Raw genomic sequence first — 16,751 nt, 5'->3', positions numbered from 1 at the left:
AGCAGGCATCAGGATTATTTGAGAATGAAAGTTTAGAAGAGAAATTACAGCCTGGGCTGCTTGTGTCCATGATGGATAAACAAACAAGTCATACACTGTTGTGTTTGTTTGTCTGAGACACTGTTCTAGCTTCTCCTCCCTTAGAACAGTTCAGGAAGGAAACAACACCATCTAGTGGCTTCTTAAAGGGAATGTCCAAGCAAAATAAAAAAATGAGTTTCACTTACCTGGGGCTTCTACCAGCCCCATGCAGCCATCCTGTGCCCTCATAGTCACTCACTGCTGCTCCGGTCCCCCACTGGCAGCTTGCCGACCTCAGAGGTCGGCGGGACGCATTGCGTACATTTTTACGCATTCCCGCCAGTGCAGGAACATTAACACATACATTTTTACGCATTACTGGTTCAATGCGTAAAAATGTACGCATTGAACCAGTAACGCATAAAAATGTATGTGTTAATGTTCCTGCACTAGCGGGAATGCGTAAAAATGTACGCAATGCATCCCGCCGACCTCCGAGGTCGGCAAGCTGCCAGCGGGGGACCAGAGCAGCAGTGAGTGACTACGAGGGCACAGGATGTCTGCATGGGGCTGGTAGAAGCCCCAGGTAAGTGAAACTCATTTTTTTATTTTGCTTGGACATTCCCTTTAAGGTGCCTGAGACAGTTCTGCACAGAGTTCTACAAGTCTAGCAGCATTTTGTCTCAGACACTCTTGATAAATCTGACCCTCTGTGCCTAACACTACCCTCCCATATCTATGCCTAACCCTCACCTCCCCTCACCTTTGCCTAACACTACCCTCCTATCTCTGTGCCTAACACTACCCTCTCCTATCTGTGCCTATCAATACCTTCCCCTCAGCTGCACCAAATAGTAACCTCCTCTCTCTGTGCCTAACACGAGCCTCCTCTCTCTGTGCCTATCACTACCCTCCCCTCTGCTGTACCCAACACTACCCTCCCCTCTCTGCGCCTAACACTACCCTCCCCTCTCTGTGCCTATCAATACCTTCCCCTCAGCTGCACCAAACACTAACCTCTTCTCTGTGCCTAACACTATCCTCCCCTCTCTGTGCCTATCACTACCCTCCTCTCTGCTGTACCCAACACTAGCCTCCCCTCTCTGTGCCTAACACTAGCCTCCCTCTCTGTGCCTAACACTATCCTCCCCTCACTGTGCCTATCACTACCATCCCCTCTGCTGTACCCAACACTACCCTCCCCTCTCTGTGCCTATCAATACCTTCCCCTCTGCTGCACCAAACACTAACCTCCTCTCTGCTGTACCCAACACTACCCTTCCCTCTCTGTGCCTAACACTAGCCTCCCTCTGCATTCCAACCACTAACCTCCCCCTCTGCATAATCTTATTAAAAAACAAAACAACAACAACAAAAAACAGTGTAATGATTGGAGTCAGCACACAGAGGATCTCTGATTATTGGTGATCTGCAGTATCCCCAATGATACAGATGCTATAACCGATTATGTGTGATCTGCAGAATCACCAATAATACCAGTATAGCTTCACACAGGACACCTAATGTGGTAAAGTGTTTGGAGCAACAGTAAGAAAGGTTATCTCCCGAGGAGCAGGAGATACAGACACTACTGCAGCCAAGGATTCCCTGATGGATTGAAAATCAGACTGTACTGCAGCCAGTGGACTCCTATGGGGTAGAGCCCCCTGACTGATCTGCAAGAAGGACTTCCTGAGGAGCAGGTAGCCCTTGCAGCTAATTGACACCTGGAGGGTTAGTGTCGCTAGTAGTACAGTAAGACTGATCACTCGAGGGATGAGTGCCAGCCAGAAGGGTCAGACAGGCCAGGTCGGCAACACACGAGCAGATAAGATACAGAGACAGAAGGCTGATTCGGTAACCGGGTACAGGCAAGGTTGGCAACTGGTAGACAGATGCGGCGGAGGTACCGAATCAGAAAGCAAGAGAGAGGTCAACAGAGCCAGAGGTCATAACAAATATCAATAAGCACAATCCTAGTCTGAGGTGTGAGGTCCTTGGTCTCGACACCCGGGAACTAGTCTGAAGTATAACATAGTATCCTATGCTAGGGTGTGAGGTCCTTGGTCTCAACACCCAGGGAACTGATCTAAAGTATAACACAGTAATGACACAGTAATCCTATACTTGGGTGTGAGGTCCTTGGTCTCAACACCCCGGAACTGGTCTAAAGTATAACACAGTAATGACACAGTAAACTTCAAGAGCGGAATCTGGCTAAGTGTGAATTCCCAGCTCCGGCTGGTTCTAACACACTGTAGGATCTGACTGAGGTCTGAGTGCTCACACGTAAGTATTCGCAACGGCAGACAACCGGCAACTGCCAACCAAGTACTATATATACTCACGGCGCTCCGCAGCGCCGCCCCAGCCACTCAGCCAATCAGAAGTCCAGCCGGGATCAGCTGATCAGCCTGATCAGCTGATACCCCTCCTGGTGGCATAAAGGTCCTGTCTGTTGGCGAGCGCGCGTAGCTCTCCATCTGTGTGCACTAGAAGGCCCAGGCAAACTAGACAGATGTTGCTGCGCGGAAACCGCCAGCCTGAACGCGGAGATAGCCGCCCTGCCGCTAGACCGTGCGGCGGCATCTCCGCTATTCATTACAAACAGGTAAAATGAGAGCGGGGAAATACTGATAGTAGAATAAGCGTAATTTTACAGATATTCCACTATCCCCAATTCCTGATAGTTTAATATCCATAGAATACTGATAATTGTACCAATTCATGATATCATAAGGTGATCTTTTCCACTCCAGGTTTGCTTGAAATTGACATAAACAACACATTGTAATGCCTTATTGCCCTATACTAACGTTATACATTTTTAATAATATATTTGACTTGACTCATGTGTATCCAAATTTCTTCATGCAGATAGTGAAAACTGCTTGAAATGTCCAGATGAAGAGTGGCCAAATGAGAGTAAAGTAAAATGTATTTCCAAAGTCTATGTGTTTCTGTCTTATGAAAATGATGCTTTATCTTTAGTTTTTGCTTTGACATCGTTCATATCTTCTGTCATTGCATTATTTATATTAGGGATCTTTATCTATCACTGGGAGACTCCAATAGTGAAAGCCAATAACCGGACTGTGAGCTTCATTCTCCTGACCTCCATCCTGCTGAGCTTCCTCTGTGTCTTCTTGTTCCTCGGACGTCCTGTGGATATAACCTGCAAGATGAGACAGGTGTCATTTGGGGTCCTCTTCTCCATTGCCATCTCTTCTGTTCTGGCCAAGACTGTCACTGTCTGTATTGCCTTCAAAGCCACTAAACCTGGCAGCTACTGGAGAAAATGGGCCACTGTTAAACTATCTTATTCTATAGTATTGATTTGTTCTTTTTTTCAAATTCTGATTTGTGCTATCTGGCTGTCAGTGTCTCCGCCCTATCAGGAGAATGACATGTTCTCTGATCCAGGGAAGATCATCATTCAGTGTAATGAGGGGTCAGTGATTGGCTTCTACTCTGTGTTGGGTTATATGGGGTTTCTGGCAGCTGTGAGCTTTCTTCTGGCTTTCATGGTGAGGACATTACCGGACAGCTTTAATGAGGCCAAGTACATCACATTCAGCATGCTGGTGTTCTGCAGTGTCTGGATTGCCATGATCCCGGCCTATCTGAGCACCAGAGGGAAATACATGGTGGCCGTGGAGATATTCGCCATACTGACCTCCAGCATTGGACTCTTAGCCTGCATATTTTTCCCAAAATGCTACATCGTATTTTTTAAACCTGAGATGAACACCAGGAAAAAGAAAAACATGTGCCCTAAAGTAATTGTCTAGAATGTATGAAAAAAAAATGAAAACTTTTTTCAGATCAGGTAGATTAAAATGTGTTTCAAATAGAACCAATAAATAATTATAAAAAAAAAAAAAAAAAAAAAAAAAAATTGCTTATGCTTATAAAGCTTGATTGAGCCGAGGATAGGAGAATATTATTTGATTAGCATATACCAATTTGCTTTAAAGGAAACCCAAATTGAAAGGAACAAAATGATTTTTGCTTACCTGGTGCTTCTTCCAGCCCTGGGGCCTGTAGTCTGTCAGCTCCTGTGATGTCCTTCCAGTCCATTCAATTCTGCTTCTGTGGAGTCCGCAGTACAGTCTGGTTGCGGGATACTGCCCATGCGCTGTTCTGGGCTGTGTACCACCTCCATTGTGGTTTCATGACAGGCAGCAGTCTGCGCAAATGCAGTTACAAGTCTTAATCAACTGCACATGCACAGGTGCTCGCAGCCACGGAAGCACGATTCAGGAGGGTCAATGTAGCACCATCCTAACACAAAACAGAAAGGGCAGCACCAGTACATATATCATGGCTCATATATATAACAATGATCAATCAAGTGTGTGCAGAAAAGGATTCATACCAATGTATAACCTACTAACAACAAAGATAAATCCAATAGGGACCGCACCACACAAAGTATAATTTATCAAGAAAAAATGAGCTTTATTGAAATATAATTGCACACAATTATAAAAACAATCAAAAACAATTAAAAACACTGGACCCCAGGCAGTCACAATAAATAATGTAGCCAATGGCTATAGTAATGAATATTGAATGAAATATCAATAAATAAAGCCCAACCCTCAGGGCCGGCCCGCCCATGAGGCGGGGTGAAACTTTTGCCTCAGGCGGCACTTCTGGGGGGGCGGCACCCGCCCGTCCGTGGGTGTGGGGGGCCGCCCGAACTGGAGGGGATAGCGGGCAGGAAGGGGGTATTGGGCCTAGCGGCGGGGCGGGGGGCAGGCCCCCCCTCTCCCTCGCCTGGGTCCCCCGTCCTCCGCTCCCCTCCAGCTTTAAAAAGTTCCGTGCTGGCTGCAGCTATGTGTAAGAGGCAAAGGGCGGGGATCACTCACCTCTTCCTCGTTCCAGCGTGCGCTCGACTGACGTCACTTCCTGCGGCATAGCAGGAAGTGACGTCAGTGGAGCGCAGGCTGGCCTGGAACGAGGAAGAGGTGAGTGATCCCTGCCCGTTGCCTCTTACACATAGCTGCAGTCAGCACGGAACTTTTTAAAGCTGGAGGGGAGCGGAGGACTTGGGACCCAGGCGACGGAGGGGAGGGGGTCCTGCCCCCCTCCCCGCCGCTAGGCCCAATTCCCCCTTCCTGCCCATTATCCCCTCCAGCTCGGGTGGCCCCCCACACCCACGGCTTGGGGGGGGGAGCGATTTCTTTGAAAATTGCCTCAGGCGGCAAAAAGTCTAGGGCCGGGCCTGCCAACCCTTCACTCAATCCCAAATGCAAAATCAGTATATACATTGATGGGAAAGTGACAAGTGCAAAGTGCATAAATCCCCCCAAACATATATGTCCGGGAGGGTAATAAAGTGCTGGTAGTGCAGTAAAAAATGAGGTAGAAACGCTGAAAAGTGTATGACGCCTGTCAAATCAAATGTAGATAACAGGATGTAGTGCCAAGAAGAAAGAAAGTGAAAGATAAGTGAAACACTGGTCAGTGTGACCAAGTCCGAAATGTAGAAGCCGTTGCAAGCGGCGAATCACGAAGGCAGACTTCCCAGGCTGTCGCATCCCTTCCTCCTCCTGTTCTCCACATTGGTGAGTCTTCCTCTGGCGCACATTTCGGACTTGGTCACACTGACCAGCGTTTCACTTATCTTTGACTTTCTTTCTTCTTGCCACTACATCCTGTTATCTACATTTGATTTGACAGGCGTCATACACTTTTCAGCATTTCTACCTCATTTTTTACTGCACTACCAGCACTTTATTACCCTCCCGGACATATATGTTTGGGGGGATTTATGCACTTTGCACTTGTCACTTTCCCATCAATGTGTATACCGATTTTGCATTTGGGATTGAGTGAAGGGTTGGGCTTTATTTATTGATATTTCATTCAATATTCATTACTATAGCCATTGGCTACATTATTTATTGTGACTGCCTGGGGTCCAGTGTTTTAATTGTTTTTAATTGTTTTTATAATTGTGTGCAATTATATTTCAATAAAGCTCATTTTTTCTTGATAAATTATACTTTGTGTGGTGCGGTCCCTATAGTATTTATCTTTGTTGTTGCTAGGTTGCACGATTCAGGAGGTGCATGACCAGGACCGGGCATTTGTGGTTCTCATCTCCAGTGGTGCTCATCCGGATTCTAGATATCTGAACTACCTAGATAATCCAAACTTTTTCCACTATCCAACTTTGAATAGCAATTCGGATATTTATTAAAATCCGAATAGACTATCCGAGCAAACTTTGATTTGCCATCTGAAATCCGAAATCCAGGCGGATAGTTAGTTCAGGTATCTGAGCAGAAGCCAAAATCACCTTCAATGGCAAAACGACTGGATTTTTAGCCATTTTCAGGTCACTTCCGGTGTTCTATCCAGGCATCCGAATCCGGACGGATACTGGGGTCAGATATCCGACCCGGATTCGGATTGGAAAGTCGTGGCTGGATGGTGTAAGTCGTGGCTGGATGGTGTAAGTCGTGGCTGGATGGTGTAATGGTTAAGGGCTCTGCCTCTGACACAGTAGACAAGGGTTTGAATCTCAGCTCTGCCTGTTCAGTAAGCCAGCACCTATTCAGTAGGAGACCTTAGGCAAGTCTCCCTAACACTGCTACTGCCTATAGAGTGCGTCCTAGGGGCTGCAGCTCTGGTGCTTTGAGTCCAACAGGACAAAAGGGTGATATAAATGTTATTTGTCTTGTCATCAACTGAGCAGGGTGGCGGACTTTAATGCGGTTGACAGTGATGCAACTGATGCAGCAATCATCACCTGACCTCCCCCACTTCCTCCCTCTGCTCATTCCTGTGGACCAATATTCAAAGGGACAGACTGGCTAGACCCCTCTCCCTATTCATCCCTAACTATGGTACACTAAAGCAGGATGTCAGCCACTGGCGTAACAATAGGTGAAGCTGCCCCTGCCCTCATGGGGGGCCCGGGGCCCCTCTGGGGCCCGCTAATGGCCGTTTTGGGGGGACAGAAGGGGTCACAGCATGAGACGAGAGCTTTGCCTCACCTCAGGCTCTCCCCTCTGCGCTCCCTCTCCTGCCTCTATATAAGTGGCAGCAGCAGCGGCGGCAGCAGCTATAATGACCTCCATTTACCATGGAGATCCGATTTGCAAGGACTTCACATTACTTCCTGTTTTAACAAGAAGTAATGTGAAGCCCTTGCAGATCGGCGACCTCCGGTGGTGAATGGAGGTCATTATAGCTGCTGCTGCCACTTGTATAGATGCAGGAGGGGGTGCGCAGAGGGGAGAGCTCGAGGTGAGGGAGGAAGGGGACCTTCCCCCCTCCCCGCTGATAGGCAAAGCTCTCGTCTCATGCTGTGACCCCTCCTGTCCCCCCAAAACGGCCATGAGCGGGCCCCAGGGGGGAGGGGGGGGCCCGCTCAAATTCTTGCAGGGGGGACAAGGGACTTCTAGTTACGCCCCTGATGTCAGCCCTAGAGGTGGTGAGGCTCTGTTGACAGAGCCGGTTCTCTCATGAAGCAAGGTGAAACACTTACATCAGGTGCAGAATTTCCAGGGGCAGCATGTTTGTACTGTGTGTTTATATTAACAGCATGCAGTCAGAGTAGGAGGTGAAATGAGAGGAGAGTGAGTGAGGCAAAGAGGTCATCATTGGGAAAAGCAGCTTGTTGTGCTGTGTGAGGAGTCTGACAGTGAGTGAGGAGGAGGGGGGAGGCAGGAGAGCAGCAGTGTTTCATTTAACTTGCATAGAAGAAGGGAGGAGGTGGCATTGCCATCCTGACTGAGGAGGAATGGAGGACGCCTGACTGACTGAGGGGTGAGCAGTTTTTTTGTCACAGACTCGCAGCCAGCCAGTGTGTTATTATGTTGAGCTGCAGCATGTCATGTCTCAAGCTGTTGCGGCATATGCTCCCTTGCTGACTGAGAACAGTAAATGAAGCAGAGAAAATTGATGGGTGCTATGCAATCATTCCAAATCGAGGAGAGGGAAGGGGGGAGAATTCCTAACAAGTTTTCCTCAGGCAGCAAAAAGACTAGAACCGGCCCTGTCTGTTGGGGTTAAAATGCCCAGAAGTGGAGGTTTTCTTTTTAGACTGATGACTGAAATTATCTTAGCAACTAAAGCTCTTTAGACTGAAGTTTGGGATGAAATAAGGGCTAGTGCACACCAAAAAAGCACTAACGTTTTTGAAGTGATTTCTCTAGGCGATTGTAGGCATGAGCCTAGTGATTTTCTAAGCATGCCTAGCGATGTTTGGAGCATTTTGGCGTAGCGTTTTTTAAATTTTTGTTACAGTAGGGCTAGGGGCGTAAAAATAGACCCTGCAAGGGATACAGCCGCAGGGGGGCCCAGAAGCCACAGGAGGCCCCATCCTAAGACACTGACAACTAAGGGTAAGGAGGGGAAAAGTTTTCTGCTCTCTGCACAGTTGTTCTAATGACTGCATCTGCTCAGCCACTGATAAGGAATCATACAAAATTTTGCTGACAAAGATTTGTAGACAATCCCTATTCAGTGTTCAGCAGGGTCTTGTGTACAGCTCTTTTCTACCACCAGCCTTTTTACCCCTCCCCAAGTGCTGTGTCCTGTATTGATGCTTGAGGAGTCTCGGTACGGAGAGAAAAAGCTTTCTATTGTCTGCAGGTTTGAGGTTTGGCGGGAGGGGGCCCCATCCAAAGTTTTGCAGAGGGGCCCAGTGATTTCTCGTTACACCCCTGAGTAGATCTGTAACTGAAAAGCTTCTGTAACAAAAACGCTTTGACAATTGCTGTGATCTAGTGCTTTTCAGAGCGATTTTCCACTTTCCTATACTTAACATTGAGGTTGAATCGCCTCAGAAATCAGCAGAAATGCTGCAGGGCCCGAGTTTGCGTTTGGGAGAAAATCACATTGCTCTGATGTGATCCATCCCATTAAAATACATTAGCCAAGCACTTTTCAAAGCGCTGGCATTTTTAAAAGCGCTCAGAAGTGCTCTTGATGTGCACCAGTCCTACTTGTAAACCATGACACTGATTTGTCCTGGATCCCTATTAACTGTCTTTCACCATTTTTCTCTCAAATCATTTTATTAGATAAACCAAATTGACAATGACAAATAAGGTGAACATTTGTGGCAATCCACAGTAAAACCTTATTTACACTACTTATTGATGGTAACAGATAGTGTAGGGGTGAGACAAGTGTGGATGCAGTATTAACAAGGGGTGTTTCCACTTTGACAGAACTTATATGTATCCATAACAATATTGTTATCCTATAGACTATATGAAAGGGTGAAACTCTTTTGAGAGTACCTTAGAAAGAAGTAACATAGGCTGTTACTCGGTTAGTTAGGGAGTATTAGTTGAGTTAGTCGGTACATAGGTGTGAAAATTAGTAAGAGGTGTTATCAGGTTGATTGATTTTATTGACTATAACATACATGGTGGTCTGTGTATCCAGAGAGATGAGCAGTAGTTTGATGCAACTGGGGAGTGTATACATAGTCCTAGAGTTATTGAAGTTTTATATGCTTTGCCATATGTTGGCCATAATGCGAGTTAAGCCATGGTTTCCAAATGTCCAGAAAGTGTGAGGGGTCTTATTTCAGGGAGTCTGTGAGGTATTCATTGAGGCAGATGTTGTTGATCCTTTGAATTGTTTTGTCCCAAGAGATAGTTTTGGAGAGCCACGCTTGAGCTATTTGTATTCTCATGGCGGTGGCCATTTTGATCAGCAAGAGGTTCTCCTTGTGTGAGAGTGTTGTTAGTTTGGTATTAAGTAGGGCATTGAGGGCTGAGGGAGTCAGTTGCTTATGGAAGAGACCTGAGCAAACGGAGTACATATGGGTCCACAAGCCTGCCACAACCGGGCACGACCACCATATGTGGTAGAAATCACCTATTTTGTTGCAACCTCTAAAGCAATTAGGGGAGCCTTTTGTGTTGTATTTATGGGATCTAGAAGGAGTAATGTATGAGCGGAGCATGACTTTGACTGAGGTTTCTGTGAGGCTAATATTGTTTGAGCATCTAGCTGTATTTTTCCAAATCTGTTCCCATAGGTTTTGGGATAGTTCCATGCTCAAGTCCCTTTCCCATAAACTCTGATACCTAAGTTTAACAGACACTGGGCCTGATTCACAAAGCGGTGCTAACAGTTAGCACCCTGGTGAAAAGCCCTTTATCACGCCTAAACTCAGTTTAGGCATGATAAGTTTAGGTGTGATAAGTTTAGGTGTGATAAGTTTCAGCATGATAAGTTTGGGTGTGATAAGTTTAGGCATGATAAGTTTAAGCACCAACTGCGTTAGCACCGCAGTGCACAGCTGATCAAAAGTTTTGCGCTAGCAAAGTCTGGTGCACTTTGCATAGAGTTTAATGGCGCTGCTTTGCGTGCGGGACTTTGCACGCTATCTAAACTTGTCTAAACTTATCACGCCTAAACTTATCACACCTGAACTTATCACACCTAAACTTATCATGCCTAAACTGGCTTTTCACCAGCGTGGTGCAATGGTTATCATGCCTAAAGTCTTTTAGGCGTGCTAACTGGGTTAGCACCGCTTTGTGAATCGAGCCCACTGAGTGGTTAGTTAGTAGATTATAAATATAAGAGATTGGGCTCATAATCTTTTTATGCTTTTGAATTTCTAGTTCCAGAGGAGTGATGGGGATATTGCTCTCTTGGGGCCACCATGATTTGATACAGTGGCGTAGCTGTGAGTACCTTAAGAATTCTCTTAGTGGGATATCGTATTTCTCTCTTAGGTGTGAGTACGTTATAAGTTTACCTTCTATAAACAGATCCTGGAAAGTAAGGAAACCCTTAAATACCCACCAAATCCAACTTCCCTGATGGAGGCCCGGGGTGAATGATGGGTTTGAGGTGATGTTGGCTATTATAGAAGGCTTGACTGCTATCTTATATTTGTATTTTAACCTATTCCAGAGTTTGAAAGATTCTATGGTGAGCAGGGACGCCCCTTTTAGGGTCTGATTCGTCGTGTGGTGGGACCAAAGAAGGCTTTGTATGTTGAAGGGAGATATAAAATAATTTTCTATATCTCTCCACTGGGAGTTATGATTTCCAAAGGAGGTACTCAGCAGTTGAGTCAGTCTGGCGGCTAGGTAGTATTTCCCCAAGTCTGGGACTCCCAACCCCCCATAATTCCTGTGTCTAGACATTATAGAAGAGTTGATTTTAGGTCTTTTGTGGTTCCAGATGAAGTGATGCAATGATCTCTGAAAAGATTTTATATAGTGCATTGGGATATTATAAGGTATGGAGCGGAAGAGGTATAGCAGTTTGGTGAGAACTACCATTTTAGTGGTGTTGTCTTTCACCATTTTTAAGAGGTTATATTTTGCTATCCATCCATCATGAAACATCTAAGTTTTATACTTACGTTCTTATAAATTTACATATCACTTTCATCTATCTGTGCATCTTTATCTATTTCTATTTGTGACTTTCTTGCTCTTCTCTTAAAGGAAACCTAAACTTACAAAAAGGAGAGCAGTTTAACTCACTTTGGGCTCCTTCCAGCCCCCCTGCAGTCTTTCTGTGCCTGCGCCCTCATTCCACAATTGTCTGGTCAGCTGCAGTGCCCTTCAATCAGCTGAATGCCTAGGCTGCACAACTCCTGAGTAGAGATAACCTGAACAGTTCACTAGCGAGCAGTATTCTGCGAACATCGGCTGTTTTCATTTGCGGAGAACAGCAAACATTTGTCACGTTTGATTTGCCCCTATACATTATCATTGAGCTAAACTTTTACCCCTTACCTGAATGTCAGCAGACACTTGGCAACCAATCAGCTAGCAGCCCTTCCTGGACCCCCCACCCCCCTATCAAAAAGCAGTTGTGGTAGCCATATTGTATCAATTCTCTGCTGGCTGCGGACTGTTAGTGAGAGCAAGGTCAGACATGCTGCAGATAGGTAGGGAAAGCATTAGCTAGGCCTGTGTTCTTGTTCCTCACTTGCTGTGAAAGCACCCCAAACAGCCATTTTGATGGCTAGCACATCAGTCTCTTGTGTTTTTTTTTTGTGTGTGATACTCCACAGCCCACTGACACCCAGAGCTGTGCGCACTACTGCTGTTGCCTCATTAAGTTACAGGCACAGAACCACTCCAGTGCACTATTATTTCACTGTATTCTAATGGTACTATTGTATTTCTCTGTGTGAGATACTCCACAGTCCACACCCAGAGCTATGCATAATGTGATTCCTGCCCTTTGGGGATTAAAACCCAACTTTGCGTGAACTCCATAATTTTTGGTGGGACTATTGGCATGGATCCCCCTCCGGCATGCCACAGTCCAGGTGTTAGACCCCTGGAAACAACTTTTCCATCACTTTTGTGGCCAGAAAGAGTCTTTGTGGGCTTTAGAATTTGCCTGCCAGTCTATGGCGGTTTAGCAGATTCGCCTGTTCGCAAACATTTGCGGAAATTTGCGTTCAACGTTCGCGAATGAAAAACTCTATGTTTGCGACATATCTACTCCTGATGACACGCCTGAGCACATGAGCATTCTACGATAGCAGAATTTAATAATGAATGAATTCATTAACAATTTAAAAAGTGTGCAGCCTTGGCCCTCGCATGCGCAGTAGTCTGAGACTGGCCAGCTTTTGAGAGGGGCGCTGCGGCCAAATGGAGGATCATAAAATGATGGCGGGGACACAGGACAACTGCATGAGGCTAAAAGAAACCCTGGGTAAGTTAGCAGCATGATTGTTCCTTGCCAAGACACAGAGCTGACAGGCTGTAAAAGAGGAAAAAGAGCCATTATTTGCATGTACAGAGCTGCGATTTCCTGCAGCGTTGTACAGGAAACAGCTCAGTAACAGAGCTGTCCCCTCGAGTGGCTCTCATAGGCTGAGACTGCAGGGCTGAGCGGCACCCTCCGGCGGCTTACCCCGTGTCACACACGAGGTTACCGCTAAGGAGGTTAAAAGGTATTACTTTTGCAAGATTTTGTTTTTTTCTACCTATTTACTGTTATCAAAATACTTTCAAACTTTACTGACGGAAAAACTGACGGCTGACTGAGCCATGAGGAGAGGGGAAATTCTCTCACACTTCATCAGTTAACCCTGTGTGTAACTCTGTGTGAGAGAGAGAAAAAGCACACAGCTTTTGTAACAGCTTTTCATACTGTTTTTGCTTTCTGACAAAAATACTCTGTAGTCTGATATGCAACACTGGCTGTGCATTGAAGCAGACACTCGTCTGCAAATGATTTGTCCCAATATAGCGAAATTCTACTCTCGTCTCAATAAATTAAAGCTTTTGCCTCTGATATTTAACATGAAAAGTAGGAAAATGTTTACACAGCTACTTAGACATTATTTGTACATTTAAGTTTGCACAGTGGGAGACATGGCAGCGCTTTCAAACAACCTCATACCTGAATGATTTAACTGCAATGGTGAGCAGAGCTCCAGAAACTGGACTAAATTACACACCCAGCATACACTGCAGGCAAAGAGAGGGAGGGGGAATTAGTGATTAAGCTGCATCAGTGGGCAGAGCTCCAGAAACTGGACTATATTACACACCCTGCATCACTATAGACCAAGGGGGGGTGTTAGCTTCAGTGATAATTAGTGCACAAATTATGACCTAATAGACTTCCCCACGGCGGTGACGTACCCCCTTGGGGAATACCTACCTTATTTGTACATTGTCATTTTAGAACACGTGGGCATTGATAGTATTCCTTTAAGTATTTGATCAATCACAGAATGCAAAAAAATGACCAAAACAAAACATAGAGTACTCAGAAATCGGAGATCTATCTTCCCTCACTCACCTCGGGGCTCCTCTGCTGTCAAAGAATAGAGATGTAGCGAACGGTTCGTCGGCGAACGGTTCCAGGCGAACTTTAGTGGTTCACATTCGCCTACACCAGTCAAACGTTTGCGGAAGTTCGATTCGCCCCATAATGCACTATGAGGGTCAACTTTGACCCTCTGCATCACAGTCAGCAGGCACATTGTAGCCAATCAGGCTACACTAATCCCTGGAGCCCCCCTTATATAAGGCAGGCTCCAGCGGCCATTACACCCACTCGTGCCTGCTGCAAATAAACTACCTTTACTGTTCAGTGAACCCACCATACTGCATCTAACTACCTTTATTGTTCAGTGAACCCACCTCACTGCCTCTAACTACCTTTACCGTTCAGTGAACCCACCTCACTGCATCTAATGACCTTTACTGTTCAGTGAACCCACCTCACTGCATCTAACTACCTTTACTGTTAAGTGAACCCACCTCACTGCATCTAACTACCTTTATTGTTGAGTGAACCCACCTCACTGCATCTAACTATCTTTACTGTTCAGTGAACCCACCGCACTGCATCTAACTACCTTTATTGTTCAGTGAATTCACCTCACTGCATCTAACTACCTTTACTGTTCAGTGAACCCACCTCACTGCATCTAATTACCTTTGCTGTTCAGTGAACCCACCTCACTGCATCTAACTTACTTTATTGTTCAGTGAACCCAGCTCACTGCATCTAACTACCTTTACTGTTCAGTGAACCCACCTCACTGCATCTAACTACCTGTTGTGTCGAGTGAACCCACCTCACTGCATATAACTACCTGTTGTGTTCAGTGAACCCACCTCACAGCATATAACTACCTTTATTGTTCAGTGAACCCACCTCACTGCATCTAACTACCTTTGTTGTTCAGTGAACCCCCCTCACTGCATCTAACTACCTTTACTATTCAGTGAACCCAGCTCACTGCATCTAACTACCTTTACTGTTCAGTGTACCACCTCACTGCGTCTAACGACCTTTACTGTTCAGTGAACCCACCTCACTGCATCTAACTACCTTTACTGTTCAGTGAACCCACCTCACTGCATCTAACTACCTTTATTGTTGAGTGAACCCACCTCACTGCATCTAACTACCTTTACTGTTCAGTGAACCCACCTCACTGCATCTAACTACCTTTATTGTTCAGTGAACCCACCTCACTGCATCTAACTACCTTTACTGTTCAGTGAACCCACCTCACTGCATCTAACTACCGTTATTGTTCAGTGAACCCACCTCACTGCATCTAACTACTTTTACTGTTCAGTGAACCCACCTCACTGCATCTAACGACCTTTACTGTTCAGTGAACCCACCTCACTGCATCTAACTACCTTTACTGTTCAGTGAACCCACCTCACTGCATCTAACTACCTTTATTGTTCAGTGAACCCACCTCACTGCATCTAACTACCTTTATTGTTCAGTGAACCCACCTCACTGCATCTAACTACCTTTATTGTTCAGTGAACCCACCTCACTGCATCTAACTACCTTTACTGTTCAGTGAACCCACCTCACTGCATCTAACTACCTATTGTGTTGAGTGAACCCAGCTCACTGCATATAACTACCTGTTGTGTTGAGTGAACCCACCTCACTGCATATAACTACCTTTATTGTTCAGTAAACCCACCTCACTGCATCTAACTACCTTTTCTGTTCAGTGAACCCACCTCACTGCATCTAACTACCTTTATTGTTCAGTGAACCCACCTCACTGCATCTAACTACCTTTACTGTTCAGTGAACCCACCTCACTGCGTCTAACGACCTTAACTGTTAAGTGAACTCACCTCACTGCATATAACTACCTTTGTGCTGAGTGAACTCACCTCACTGCATGTACCTGGCATTCTCCCGAGATGGACAAAATGGACAACCCAGGTAGAGGAAGAGGTAGAGGCAGACCCAGAGGAAGGCCACCTGGCACCGGCAGGTCTGTGGTGTTGCTGCGATTTTGTGCGGACCTGGCCCAAAGTACAGTGCTCAGAAGAAGGCTCGTGCCATCACTTACCAAAATTGTGAGGATGTGGTTGAGTATTTAACACAGAACACTTCATCTCCTGCAGCCAGTGCCACCAGCGCTAGTACAAGCACCACATCCGCTGAATTTTACACTTCACAGGAGTTGTTTGATGGTGGTGGTGAAATCACTGATTCACAGCCACTACTGCAACAACAAGAAGAAGGCGCAGGTACACCACCTTATACGTCTGAGTTAGGTGGTGATAGTATGGACGTAACGTGTGAGGAGGGGGATGATGAACCACCTGATGTTGGTGCAGTTGTGGAGGTGTCTGAGGAAAGCGAAGCTGGGCAGGAGGATTATGATGACGATTATACGGATGCGAGGTATGTTCCCAATAGAGGATATGACCAGGGGGACAGTTCAGAGGGGGAGTCAGAGAGGAGTAGGAGGAGACGAGTCCATGATAGAAGCAGAGGGAGCTCGTCCTCTGGGGGCAGTGTCCGGCACCATGTATCGTCAGCTATGGACACCCAGCCAACATGCCCTTCAACGTCAGCTGCTGATGCAATCGTAGCGCCATCACTCCATGGGGGCTCAGCGGTTTAAAATTTTTTTAACATATGTGTCTTAGATCGGAGCAAAGCCCTCTGTTGTCTCTGCCAGCAAAAATTGAGCCATGGAAAGGCCAACTCTCACATAGGGACAAGTGCCTTATGAAGGCACCTGGGGAAAAGGCACAAACAGCTACGGCAAGAACACCTGAGCAAAAGCAGCACCCAAAAGACAAGCCACTCTCCTTCTCCTCTTCCTCCTTCAGGTGCATCATCTTCTTCAGCCGCTTTCTCCCTTGCACCTTCACAGCCACCCTCCTCCACACCAACTCTGCCCTTGAGCCGTTCCTTCTCCTCTGCCCACAGCAGTAGCCAGCTCTCTGTAAAGGAAGTATTTGAGCGTAAGA

This window comes from Hyperolius riggenbachi, chromosome 1, assembly GCF_040937935.1.
Source record: "Hyperolius riggenbachi isolate aHypRig1 chromosome 1, aHypRig1.pri, whole genome shotgun sequence".
Taxonomy (NCBI): Eukaryota; Metazoa; Chordata; class Amphibia; order Anura; family Hyperoliidae; genus Hyperolius; species Hyperolius riggenbachi.
Note: the sequence above shows the minus strand (reverse complement) of the source record.